The following is a 13,263-nucleotide window of genomic DNA, read 5'->3' as shown; positions in this document are numbered from 1 at the left end:
AAGTAATTTTCTTTACTACATCAGTGATATTGAGGCCTCATTAGATTTGATTTGATTTGATTTGATTTGTGGTTTTGTAAAGCGCGCATATGCCCTTGGGCGTCTTGGCGCTGCAGAAAAAGACATGGTATCCAGAGGAACTAGTGAGAGCTGGTTTGTCGGGGGTTGAACAGCCATGTTTTTACGGATTTCCTAAATGACATCAGAGAGGTGCTGTTCTTGAAAGCCATGTGCCCATATGAGGGCACTTCTGACCACGTTTGTAGCATTTTTTTTAGCTTCTTTTACATTTCTACAGCTCTGACTTGACTCTCAACGTCTGCTCCTTTGACCTACCCTTTTTTGTTGTGCTTATGTCTTTAGTGCTGGAGTACCCTAAACTCAAAGTATCCTATTCTCTTCCTTCCCAGATTTAATTTCATTGGCCTGTGTGTCCGCTTGGCCATCAACTGTGGTCATTTCAAGATGCTCTGTAACAAGAAGTCCTTCCTTCTCATCCTTCGAGAAACTATAACTGAGAGGGTGTACAGCCTATTTTTAATAATCCCCCTTTCTCCTGAGGTTTTTGTCTGAAAGTGCATCTCTCATTCTTCCTAACTGGGATTTTGTCATTGTTTTATTGCTGAAAATGATCTGGCCCTTAAATATTGTTCTTCCCTGCCAACTTGTGAGGTAATTCTTATTCCAACAGGGCATTGTAAATAGAACCCTCTCCTGCTAGATATCATATTATAGACTACTATATTTTGTATATGTCAGAATTGTGTTAATCAATAGCTGCCATCTCTGTATGGAACATGGTGACGTGGAATGCCAGGCTGCTGGATATTAGAAGAGGGCAGTGCCGCTTGTTGCATCATTATTTTGTGAGATGCCTTGTATCTACTTTTATGAACTATATTTGTTCTATTGTAAAGTATCATAAAGCCTTCTTCAGCAGGGCATTCAATTAAAATACAATTCAGGACAATGATGACATTTACAAGTGCAGAGGACCATAATATCCAGCCTAACAATATGGAATGAGTTCAGCCTGGATGGTCGTTAGTGTGTTAACATCCAGGGTATCCCTGCAGTCAGAGGAAAGTCCAAAAGTAAAACGTTGAAAGAATAGTCACTGTCAGCACAATCACCAAATAATGAAAAAAGACCAGACGCCTGAGTTGGAACTGACCTAATTTTTTTTAATGAAGAAACCAATTGAAAATGTCTTTTTATATCCACAATTCAGAGTGACTCATCTTCCGTAGTTCACACTGTGAATCTTAATATTTTCATGCAAAGCTGTGCAGCATACAGCTTATGATCTCATTTAGGCCTTTCTGTGTGTGAGCACCTTGACACTAGCAGGTATCCTCAGCAAGCCTATCCATCCAGCATGGCAGCAGTGCCTGGCCTGAGTTACAAGTATGGGTGTGTAGTATCCTCTATGTCCCCTGACCTGGCAGAGTGTGCTGGTGCAAAATGTACACTTTCTCTTATTTCACTAGTGTCTGATGAAAAGGCCAGACAGGACCTGGAGGCTGAGCAGGAACATCAATAGCTCATGCTGGGGGTTAGTGTTACTTATGTAAGTGTACCTATATGTAACCTGCAACTACTGATAAACTCGTTACCTCTGAATGCGTCAAGTACGCCTCTTTCTACCAATGCACATGGAGGCAAATGTTAAATATATTTTATAGTGTTCCCCCACTGATGCCCTTAAATACTATTTTGTAATGTGCATTCCCATATGCGGTAATCTTGTGTTCTACTCTGCATGTTTTTAAGCAGCAGTTCAATGAAGACAGAAATGCAGGAAAGTAGTAACTTTGTACTGGGATAGGCATTAAGCCACTGGCCTTTTATTGTCTAACAAGGATCTTTTTATTTAATGCGATTTTATATAGCGCGAATATTACCCGAAGGTGTCAGAGCGCTTTACAAAAGAACGAGTTGCGGTGATACATAAGGATTTAGGATTACATGAGTTACATAAAAGATACAAACAGAAAAAATTGCAAATGTACAAGTTGTAAAGTTACTCAAAGAAGAGATACAAATGGATACACTCTAAGAATCACATAGGAATGGTAGTGAGAACAAAGGTCTACTGCATATACCAGTGGTTAGAGTTATCTCTATATATATACAAATAGTAGGTTTTCTCAGGATTACATTTTACCAGCGATCAGGCTTGGACAAGTATATATCACATATTTACAGAGTGAACGGAGAGATTAAAAAAAAATCAAAACCGGTAAAGAGCAATAGGTGGGGGAGAAGAGTCGGGGCTGAGATTGGTGAGAGGAGAAAGGAGAGAGGGGGACCTGAGAGGGAGAAAGAGATAAGGCAGTCCAGCAAAAGAGAAATGTCTGAGGGTCGGCAGGATGGAATCCAATGTCTCATCTTGGGTGTCATGTTGAAGTCAGGTAGGGATTTTCCAGATGTCTGCGCTGTCATCTAAGCCCCCCAAGCCCCTACAATTCGAGTTAGACATGTATGTGCCCCACAGGCTAACCTCTACTTTGCAGGGGAACCGCTCTCACTGACAGTCTGAAACCATCGCAGGCCGTGGTCATGAGGGCAGATAGTTTTAGTCTGACCGCCATCCTGAGGTCAGGCAGTGCTCAGGCCACTGCTCTTGGCCGAACTGCAGGCAATTTTTAAAGCGGCGCCGGGCTTAGCAGGGTTTGCAGCCCCCCCGCGTCAGCACTAGCAGCTCCAGGTAATGATTTAAATTTCTTGTACCGGTCTCATCAGCAACGCTGAGGCGAAGCTCGCGTCTTTCCAGGCCCAGGCTAGCATCTCGTCCTTCACCCCTTTTCCTCGCATCAGCAGCGCCAAGTCTCCGGGTTAATGCCGCCTGATTCGGGCCCAGTCTCCACTCAGTGGCGGCCATGCGGACCTTTAAATTCACTGGGTTCACACCGCTCCCTCAGCTTGGCTCCCCCCCGGCGCACTCTCGGCTCTCCAAGATGTCTGCCCGCGGGAGACCCGGAATCCGATCTCTGCGCTGTGGGAAGGGTGTCGAGACTTGTTGGAAAGCAACTCCGCGCTGCTCCTGGCGTTCCTCCACCAGGGGAATTCTCCGGTGCCTCGGTGGAGGGGAGGTAGGCGCTTTGTCAGTGCTTCTTAGGCCCGGCGGGGACGGAGCTCTTGCAAAGCACGTCCCCGCCGCCCAGTGGTGAGCATGTGATGCATACTGTGACCTTGGCAATGCATTTAGGGTAGCTGCTGGTGACCTGGTTCTGTCCTGGTGTCATTTAAGTAGTTATATGTCTTAAATGTATTATTTTCAGGGACAATGTAAAGGCTACATGGACTGTACATTCATTTCTGACTATCAGCTGTCAAGTTATTTTTGCATTGACATTGCGCCTCTATTTGCATCAGTTATGGATGGTTGTTGCTGAGCTGCCCATTGGTGACACATTTCCCATCCTGGCATTGGCCATACCCTCACCCCAAAAGGGAAATTCCAGTCTTTCATCCTGCCTCCAAGGGATAGAGATGGTATTCGTTTACAGTTTCTTTTGATGGTGGTGGGGGAAGGCTGAAAGGGCAGAGCACCAGCCCATTGGACACCATAGATTTCAAAATGGTGCCAGACAAACAAAAGGCTGGGGTGGCCTACCCTTGCACCGAGCCATGCCCACCCACCAGAAGAGGCAAGAGTGTCTGTCTGCACCCCTGGAGGCAGATAGGGAGTTTGTTTCAATTGGGAGGGGGCGAAGGGTGTTCGAAAGATCACTAGATACCAGGGATTTTGCACTTGGGGCACAAGAAAGGGGTGCTAGTGTCATACGCTGACATTGGGCCATACACACATCACAAAAGGGGAAACTGATTGTTCTGCCTTCTGGGGACTGAGAGGGGTTTGCCCCCAGTTGGCCCAAAGGGGGGATCAAAAAGCCCACTAGACACCAGGGATTTCCAAATAAACATTAGGATGGGGGTGACCTACACTGGCATAGAGTCATACTTCCACTCCAGAAGGATAATAGAATATTTCTGTCTGCCTGCGATCCGACAGGAGGTTTATTTCTTTTAATAAAATACTTTGGTGGTGTCTGGCCCATCCTGACAGCAGGCCCCACCCTCACCTCTAAAGCATCAACAATCTTTCTGCTTCCCTGGAGACTAAAGCATCCCCATCATAATGGCATGCAAGAAGAAATTTGATTGTTTTGGGTGTTGTTTTTACATATACGCCAGGAAAGTGGGGCTAAATACCAATATCTGCTCACTTGCCATTGCTGAATGGCTGCACTTTGGGGCTGAGTCGGACGCCACTTGGGGGACCCTACCAGAGTGAGACATTTCTGAAACTTGACATTGAGGGCTGCCCACAGTCGTATGTCTTGTGTGGATCCATTTCTTACTCACAATGCTCTGCAAACCTCAAACTTTCACCCATTTTCCTAGCATTTCTGTAACATAATTTCCAGCAATCTACAGTTATCCAAAAAATTCCTACCACCTAGTGTTCCACCAATTTTTTCAATGGACATTCTGGCACACTTGAGACGCTCAGCCTAGTGCTCTCAACATAAAGTCCCAAAAATGCAATGTGGATATATCAGCAATCGGTTTCAGTGTGGTAATTGGGGCTGGGCTCGTCCTCTACATAGAGAAAGATATCAAACACAGACATTTCTAAATCCTACACTCCTGGAGGTGTCTAGAAAAATGTGGCTGTGTACCTCTCACAATGTTTTCTTACCCTCAATTCCATGCTGACCTCAATCATTGCCTAAAATCATGCATTTTCTTAGAATTTCTGTGACGTAAACTTTGGGAGTACAAAGGGATACATAAAATTCCTACCGCTGAGCATTTCCCCGTTTGTCCTGATAGAACACTATCTATCCTACTTCTGCGGGTGGGCCTAGCCCATGAGACAAGAAAAACCCAAAAACTTAATATGGAGGCATCAACATTTTCTGTCAAAACCCTGACCTGATTTGGCAATTGGGGCAATTGCAGTAATTGGGCCTAGGCTTGGCTGCCACCTAGGGAAACCTACCAAACCAAGACATGTCTGAAAACAAGACGTCCGAGGGAGTTCAAGGTTGTATGCCTCTGGTGGATCCCACAAACTTTTATTACTCACAATGCCTTCCAAACCTTGAACGTTTCCAATAAATCATGCATTTTCCTTGCCGTTCTGTGACGTTAACTTCTGGGATCCACAAATTTCCCATCTCTGCCACTTCTCCCAGTAAAAACTCAACCTCAATTACCACAGTTATCACTACTGCCGATGTCTCCATGTTGTGTTTTCGGGCCTTTTGTGTTGCAGGCACTAGGCCCACCCACAAAAGTATGATATCATTTTTATTGGGAGATATGTGGGAATGCTGGATAGTAGGAAATGTGTGGATCCCTGCAGATCTCAGAACTTTCCCTCCGAAATGTGAGGAAAGTGTTTGGTTTTAGCCAAAGTATGAGGTTTGCAAGAGCTTCTGGGAAAGAAACCTTGTGAGAGTCATGCAAGTCACACCATCCTGAAAACCCCTACCCCCAGGTTATCTAATTTTCTGAAATGTCAGGCTTAGTGGGTTTTTCTGGGTGCTGAATAAGCTAGAGCCCAAAATCTCCAGCTACCCAAAGTAGCAAAAAAGAGTTGGTTTTACGTTGAACAATTTGATGTGTTGATGTTGTGTTTTGGGTCCATTACTTTCGTGTGTGTTAATCCCAACCACAAAAGTGGGCTACCATTTGTGTTGGGAGACACATGGGAAAGCTCTATGAAAGGAAATTGGTCTATCCCCACAGTTTCTGGAACTTTCCTTCACAGAATTTTGAATAAAGTGCATGTATTAAACTAAAGTTTGAGGTTTGTAAGGGTTTCTGGGTGAGATAACCTTGTGAGAGCCGCACAAGTCACACCACCCTGGACTTCAGCGGGTATCTACTTTTCAGAAATGCCCGGGTTTGGTAGGTTTCTCTGGGTGGGGCTGAGTTTAGGCCCAAAATCCACAGCAAGGCACATTGCTCTATAGGGTACACAGACAAAATATCGATTTTTAAATATCGATATGCAAAAATATCGAAGTTTAAATATCGATATACAAAAATATCGAAGGTAAGTAATATCGACAGTCTAAATATCGATATTGGTATGATATCAGTAATATCGAAGTTGTAAATATCGATGTTAATAATATCGAAATTAATAACTTCGATGTTACTAATATCAATTTTTAAATAAATTTAGTGTATATTATATTGTATTTATTATGTTTTATTATTTATTTTTAATGTTATTTTATTAAATATTGTCTTTTACTACTGTAGCGGGTTGTGGGTTTATAGGGGAATAGGGTGGGAAGTAATTTAATTATGTTAAATTAATTATTAATTAGTAGGAATTATTATTTAATTAATTGAGAATTAATTTTTAATTATTTTTAATTAATTTATTAATTGATAAATATGTTCTGTAGCGGGTTATGGGTTTATAGGGGAATAGGGTGGGAAGTAATTTAATAATAATTAATTAATTGATATATGTTTGTACATATTTTAATTAATAATTAATTGGTAATTAATTTCTATTAATTAGTTTATTAATTATTATAATTTTTTACATATTTATAATTATTAATTAGTTGGTAATTAATTATTATTAATTATTTAATTACATTAATTATAGTAATTTTTTTATATATAATTTATTGTTATTCTTAATTAATTAATTGTGCAAAATAATATTAATTATTAAATTAAATTAATTACAGCAAATGTGCTAATATATTTACTTTATTGTTATTGTTAATTAATAATTAATTGGTAATTAAATAATATTAATTAATTTTGGGTACAGGGGTATTTTTAGGGTTCAGGGTCAGTTTTCAGTTCATGGGTACAGGGGTATTTTTAGGGTTCAGGGTCAGTTTTCAGTTCATGGGTAAAGTGGTATTTTTAGGGTTCAGGGTCAGTTTTCAGTTTTTGGGTAAAGGGGTATTTTTAGGGTTCAGGGTCAGTTTTCAGTTTTTGGGTAAAGGGGTATGTTTAGGGTTCTGGGTCAGTTTTCAGTTTTTGGGTAAAGGGGTATTTTTAGGGTTCTGGGTCAGTTTTCAGTTCATGGGTAAAGGGGTATTTTTAGGGTTCAGGGTCAGTTTTCAGTTTTTGGGTAAAGGGGTATTTTTAGGGTTCAGGGTCAGTTTTCAGTTTTGGGGTAAAGGGGTATTTTTAGGGTTCAGGATCAGTTTTGGGTTTTTGGGGTACAGTCGTACAGGGTAAAAATAAAATAAATTTAAATTAAATAAATTAGAATGAAATTAAAAAATATAAAATTACATTAAATTATTAAGTTTTTAATTTATTTTAAATGTATATGTATTAGTTTTAATTTTTTAATTATGTTTTAATATTTTTATTTAATATTTGTAACATTATATGTATTTTATAATTATTTTTACATTATTATTAATACATTTAAAAAACCGATATTTTTAATTTCGACATTTTTGTACTACGATATTATTTTTTCGCTATTTTTGTACTTACCTTGTTAGGGATAGGATTCCTATATTTTTGACTTCGATATTTTTGTTCCGATATTTTTGTATTTCGATATTTTTGATTTCGATATTTTGTCAGACATTCGCTCTATGGGGGTCAGTTTTGAGTGTAACATTTTGATGTATTCATATTGCGTTTTGGGCCTTTTCCTATTGCAAGCTCTAGGCACACTCATACAAATGAGTTACCATTTTTATCTGGAGATAATGGGAAGACTGGGAAGGAAATGTGTGGATCCCTGCAGATTCCTGAACTTTTCCTCACACACATGTGAGGAAAATGTGTTTTTAGCTAAAACTTGTGAAATTCTTGGTAACAAAATATTCTGAAACCCACAGAAGCCACACCACCCTGGGCTTCCCCACATGTCTAGTTTTCAGAAATGTATGGGTATGGTGGGTGTATTTGGGTGGCGACTGAGCCACAGCCCAAAATCTGCAGCTACTGGCTTTGCAAAAAAAGTATTGACTTCACTGGGTCTAATGTGATGTGTCCAGGTGGCATTTGGGGGTGTTTTGTATTATAGGCCAGGGGCGGTGGGTGACATTTCAAAGTGGTGGGGCGCAAAGTAATTTGCATACAGCACCGTAGCAAGCGAGCGCAGCGAGCGAGCCCGAACTCCAAAAGGGGGGTTTGGGGGGATAACCCCCCCAAGACAATTTTGAAAAAAAGAAGAAAAATCATGCATTTTCAAGCAAATTTGAGAAAGCAGGAAGGTTAATAAAGCAATTGTGAAAGTGCAGTTATTACATTAATAGATGGTATAACATAGGTAGCTGCTTATTCAGTATAACCACAGAGCTTCATACATTTCGTCCTATTACGCTGAGGTGCTGAATTCAGACTATAAGACTTTCATGAAAATCTCAGCTCTAAGAGTAGAAGAAGTTGCACAGCAGTTGGGAAACAGCCTTCACAAAGCATTAGGAAAATGAGAGGCAATTACTTGAAAGCAAACTGAAAGCAATGCATCAAGTAGTAACTTAAAGCAATGCATCCAGCAAAACAGTGCATGCAGTCAACCATACAAAAGTAAACTAAAGCAAGTGTGAACCTGTGAACCTTCACTTTGAAAGCAGGGTGCTAGTCAACAGGCCAGTCACATACATTTAAACTGAAGAAGAGTACACTTCAGCATGCAGGCACCAACATAAAAGCACCAAGCAAGTCAAACAGTTTAATCAAAGAAAAATTAAAGCAATACATCCAGCAAACTAGACAGTGACTCAAAAAGTAAACTGAAGCAAGTGCACACTGAAAGGAATGCGCAGTCGTAAGTCAGACATTCACATAAAAGCAACTTACCAAGACACCCAATCAATTACATGGGAAAAACTTAAGCCAATGCACCCAGAAAACCAGACCAGCACACCAAAGCATCCCACCCCAGATTGGATGGCTCTTAGGGTCACCCCTCAGTTGTTTGGCAGGGTTGAGCACCCCCCAGTTTTATGCCCTCTGCGTCTGAAGGGGAGACAGGCAAAAGGGGTCATAATGGGACATCTGGCACAGCCACTTTGTAATCGAGGTCACCCACCCAGCTCAAGACTGAGTTACAGGCTGATCTTAAATCTTTAAATAACCACAAGGGTCTCTAGCTAGTTGGTTCTTGAGCCAAAAGAGTCCCCAGCTCACTGGGAGTCTTTACATCGCACCTGAGATGACATGACAATGTCCCTTAATCCGGAGCAACTGTCGGGACTGGTCTGGGTCTGGATCTGGATCTGACTTGGTACGAGCAGGATACAAAAAGTAACGGGTAGGTGGCCTATGAGCTGTGTTAAATCACTCGTTAAATTTTAGGCAAAATGTTTAGTTTGACTTTTAAGGTGGACGGATTTCATGAGTACACTTCTGAAAAGCTTGATCAAAAGTCCTATTGCCCTTCAAGAATCCAGTCTTAGCCTTGATCAGAAGCCCCTTCCTGAAGGTTCTAGATTACATCACCCAAAGAATTTACCAAGGCAATCCAGGAGTGATATTAGGTAATAATTCACATGATCAAAGACAACACCTTTATTGCATCTTGAGACAAATTTCCCATCTTTTAAAAGTGTCCTATCAGCACTGAACTATCTACTGGCTCTCATACAACAGACTAGCATCAATGGTGTCAGGCCTTGACGCAAGGACTAGCAGTCTGTCATTCTGCAGTGAAGCTTTGCGAGATGCAATTTCACAGCTCCACACCTTTCTTTAGCACTGCCATCGGCTATCCACTCTGCAAGCACCAGCAGATGCTCATGTTCCTGCATTCCCTGCTAGACAGTCGGCATCTTACCTATGGGATATGGGATTGCTCATAAGCATCAACAGGATGTTCAATCCTCTTGGGCCCATGCCTCACTTCACTTTTGTGAGTTAGAGATGGACTCTATTTGGGATCTCCCCTGGGTTCCTCTAGGGCTGCACCAAGCTCGGCACCAACCCAAGTGTGTCCAGAGGCCTATTAAATATTCACAAACATATATGTCCATGATCCATGAGTGCAGACTAGGAACAATTGTAAAACAATTGAAGATCCATTGTGGAGTTCAAATTTGAGTTATTGTGCCCTGGCTGGGCTCACAGTTTTAAAATTACTGCAATGACAAGTGGCAGGGAAATGTGATTTGACATGTAGGAAATCTACTTCCATATACCAGCAACGTCACTCCTAACTGTTTTAAGTCCACAGGCATGGGGACCCAATATATAAATACTAGATATATTAAATATCAAGGAAACATTTGTCCCCACAGTCAACAGCTACACAAGGCCTTTTGCCACGCTGTAGTCAAAAACAAATGTTTCATTACCAAGCCCCACTGTAAATTAACACTTAATGGCATAACAAATCCCACAATAAAACGAATAGAGAAATACTTCAAAGTTCTTTTTTACCGCTTATTAATTTTCAATTCATTGAAGAAAGTACATTTTTGTAAGTATAGTGGAACTCAAAATGTGAAAAACTGTACTTTATGCTGGCTGTCAAGGAACAAACTGGATTTTGTCAATCGCGACCACATAACAGGGAGGAATTATCTGGAGTGCGATTAAACAAATGGAAACACTGCTACAACATCTACTTTTTGAACTGTAGATCCCAGTGGGGTTCTCATGCAATGAAATCGGTTCATACAGTCGACTAAGACTTTCCGGTTGTACCAGCTGGAGGGGAAAGCAGGTTTATCACAGAGGCAGGGTACCTCATTTCATCAGAGTTGTGTAAGGAAACCCAAGGCTTTTGCAGAGCTCCCATAGGTACACAAAATGCAGAAGGCCTCCCTTCTCTGAAGGAGGTCCAGCTTACAACTTAAGACCAGCCAATGGATGATCTGGAGAGATGGAGAGAGACCCAGTGCCTGGAAGCCTGTCCTAAAGATCCAAGGGCTGTATGAAACACCACAAGTGACTTTCCCACTAAAAGGGAGCGTGTGTGAATTAGTCCATATTTTCACCTCTAGAGGACTAGCTTTATAATACAAGGTTGTCTTGAGATCACTAAGGACCTGGTGTTTAATTATATAATTAACGCAATCGTCCCTATTAAAAACTGATTAAACATTTGTTTGTTTGAATTTACTCAAGGATTAAAAAAATCCATAAATATGAACCATCATTAAATAACAAGGTGCAGTGAGGTGAACAAGTGTGCTCGGTGCTCAGGCAAAGTGTGACACACATGTAATGTACAACAATATCGGTGTATCACTAATTATGAACTAATGACCCTCATCATTCCTATTGGGAACTCGCAAATTGCGCAAGCAATTCCCATTCATTCCTATAGGACTCTAGGCCCATAGGAATGAATGGGAATTAATTCCTTAATTGCGACTCGCAATTACCGAGTCGCAATTAAGGAATGTGTAGGAATCACACATTTTTATGCGATTCCTATAGGCAATAGCGATTCTTTAATTGCGATTCTTTAAAAATCGCAATTAAAAAAATCGCTATTGTCTATTTTGATGCATGTGCGCCTAAATCCAATAACCACTGGGATGACCATTAATTTTGGGCTCCAGGTGGGTGTACTACTCGCCGGAAAGCGCTTTTACTCCTAGTCAGGGGTAGTAAGCGCTATATAAATGCAAGTTCAATTATTGCTGCTGGGTCCAGTCTGAACTCTCTCTTCGCCAGCCCTGCCGATTGACATGGCTGGCAAAAGCATGCACTAAGCTGTTTATTCTACCAGGTTAGCAACTTCATCTCAAGAATACAATTCCTGTCTAGTTCTCGGGCTGGCACCAACCCAGAGCTCCAAGACCCATTCACAGCCTGACGTTCTGCATTGGTTGTGAAAGCTTAGCTTGGACACTTGGCAAGAACCCAGCTGGCAACAGGTGTAAAGTCAGCAGGGAGGAACTGCAGGCTGCCCCATCCATTCAGACACAGCAGGGAACAAGCAGGAATCATTACTAATAAGAGACACAAACTACCACCCCCACCGAAAGAGAATTTAAAGTCAAATCGATGAAACAAGCTGAAAAGACAAAAGAGTTCTCGTGAAAAAAATTAATATTAATGTGCACTATACTAGACCTTATATATCTTGATTGTGGTTAGTTTTATTTTCTTACCGATATATAAAAATTAAGAGCTGAAGATTCGAGTTAATGTCTGATGCATCCTTTCATCTTTTGAAATAAGGACTGCGCTATACATTATGCTGGCTGATGTACATAATATGCAAACGTATATACAGTTACACCCATCTACTTACGTGAAATAGGTTGCTTATTGTATCTTTATGACAGCGTTCCATCCCAGCAGGGCCAACAGAGCATGTTATCCTTTTATGGTTGATTGAAGGATAATGCTTGAGTTGGTGAATAATGATGTGAAGTTATCACATTATTTTGAAAATGCAAGTGCACTCTATAGTGCAGTCACTACATACCCCCCACTACCACTATACATCCGGATTTAGAAATCTGGAGCCGGTCTATGCAGCACTCCCAAATTATCAGGCCTGATATAGCAATCTGTTTTCTAGAGCGCATCGTGCCTCACTTCTGAATTGTCTGCGCGCCATACAGAATAGATGCTGCTGTTACTCTTTCTAACGGTACCGAATTTAAAGCCCCTGGGCGAATGGAAGGTTCTGCTACCCTTCCCGGAAAACTCGTGACCTTGCAATCACCGCCGATATCAACAACGAGCGCACAAATCCCTGTGTCATGATGAAAGCAACTGAGGGAAAGAAAATCTTATTTTGGCGGAGATTAAATAACGACTCGTGAGTTCACGTGCGCTGCGTAGTTTCACATCAGAGGGTAGTGTGTGTGAGTGACACAAAAAACGCGCATAGTAAACACAGGTAACAAAGGAGAGAAAGTGGCTCACGTGGGCCCCACCTCGCCCCATTTACTTGAGAACGAGCATCACCCTCCCTGGGGCCCCGCATGAAAGGCAAGAGGAGAAGCCGCCCAGTGCCTTACTTTACTACTCTGCCCATTGCTGCGATACATCCAGTTTTGACAATGCTTTTTTTCTTACACTCTTTTGAAATGTTGGACTGCTGAGAAAGTTTCCGTGGGTTTTACTTTCCGAGTCAATCTAAAAAGATGAGCTCACAATGGACATTTTTTACTTGGAGAGGCGAGTGATATTTTATATTTTTGTGTTTCTTGTCTTTTATTTATTAAGACGGGACAAGGATTCTTTACGTGGGCAGGCTACCGAAAACCACGAATTTAGTAAACAGTATAACGACGAGGCGTGGGAGGGAGAAATGGGACTTTCCTTGTTGTTCATGCA

Source organism: Lissotriton vulgaris, chromosome 2_1 (genome assembly GCF_964263255.1).
Source record: "Lissotriton vulgaris chromosome 2_1, aLisVul1.2, whole genome shotgun sequence".
NCBI classification, from domain to species: Eukaryota; Metazoa; Chordata; class Amphibia; order Caudata; family Salamandridae; genus Lissotriton; species Lissotriton vulgaris.
This window is presented reverse-complemented; position numbering follows the sequence as displayed.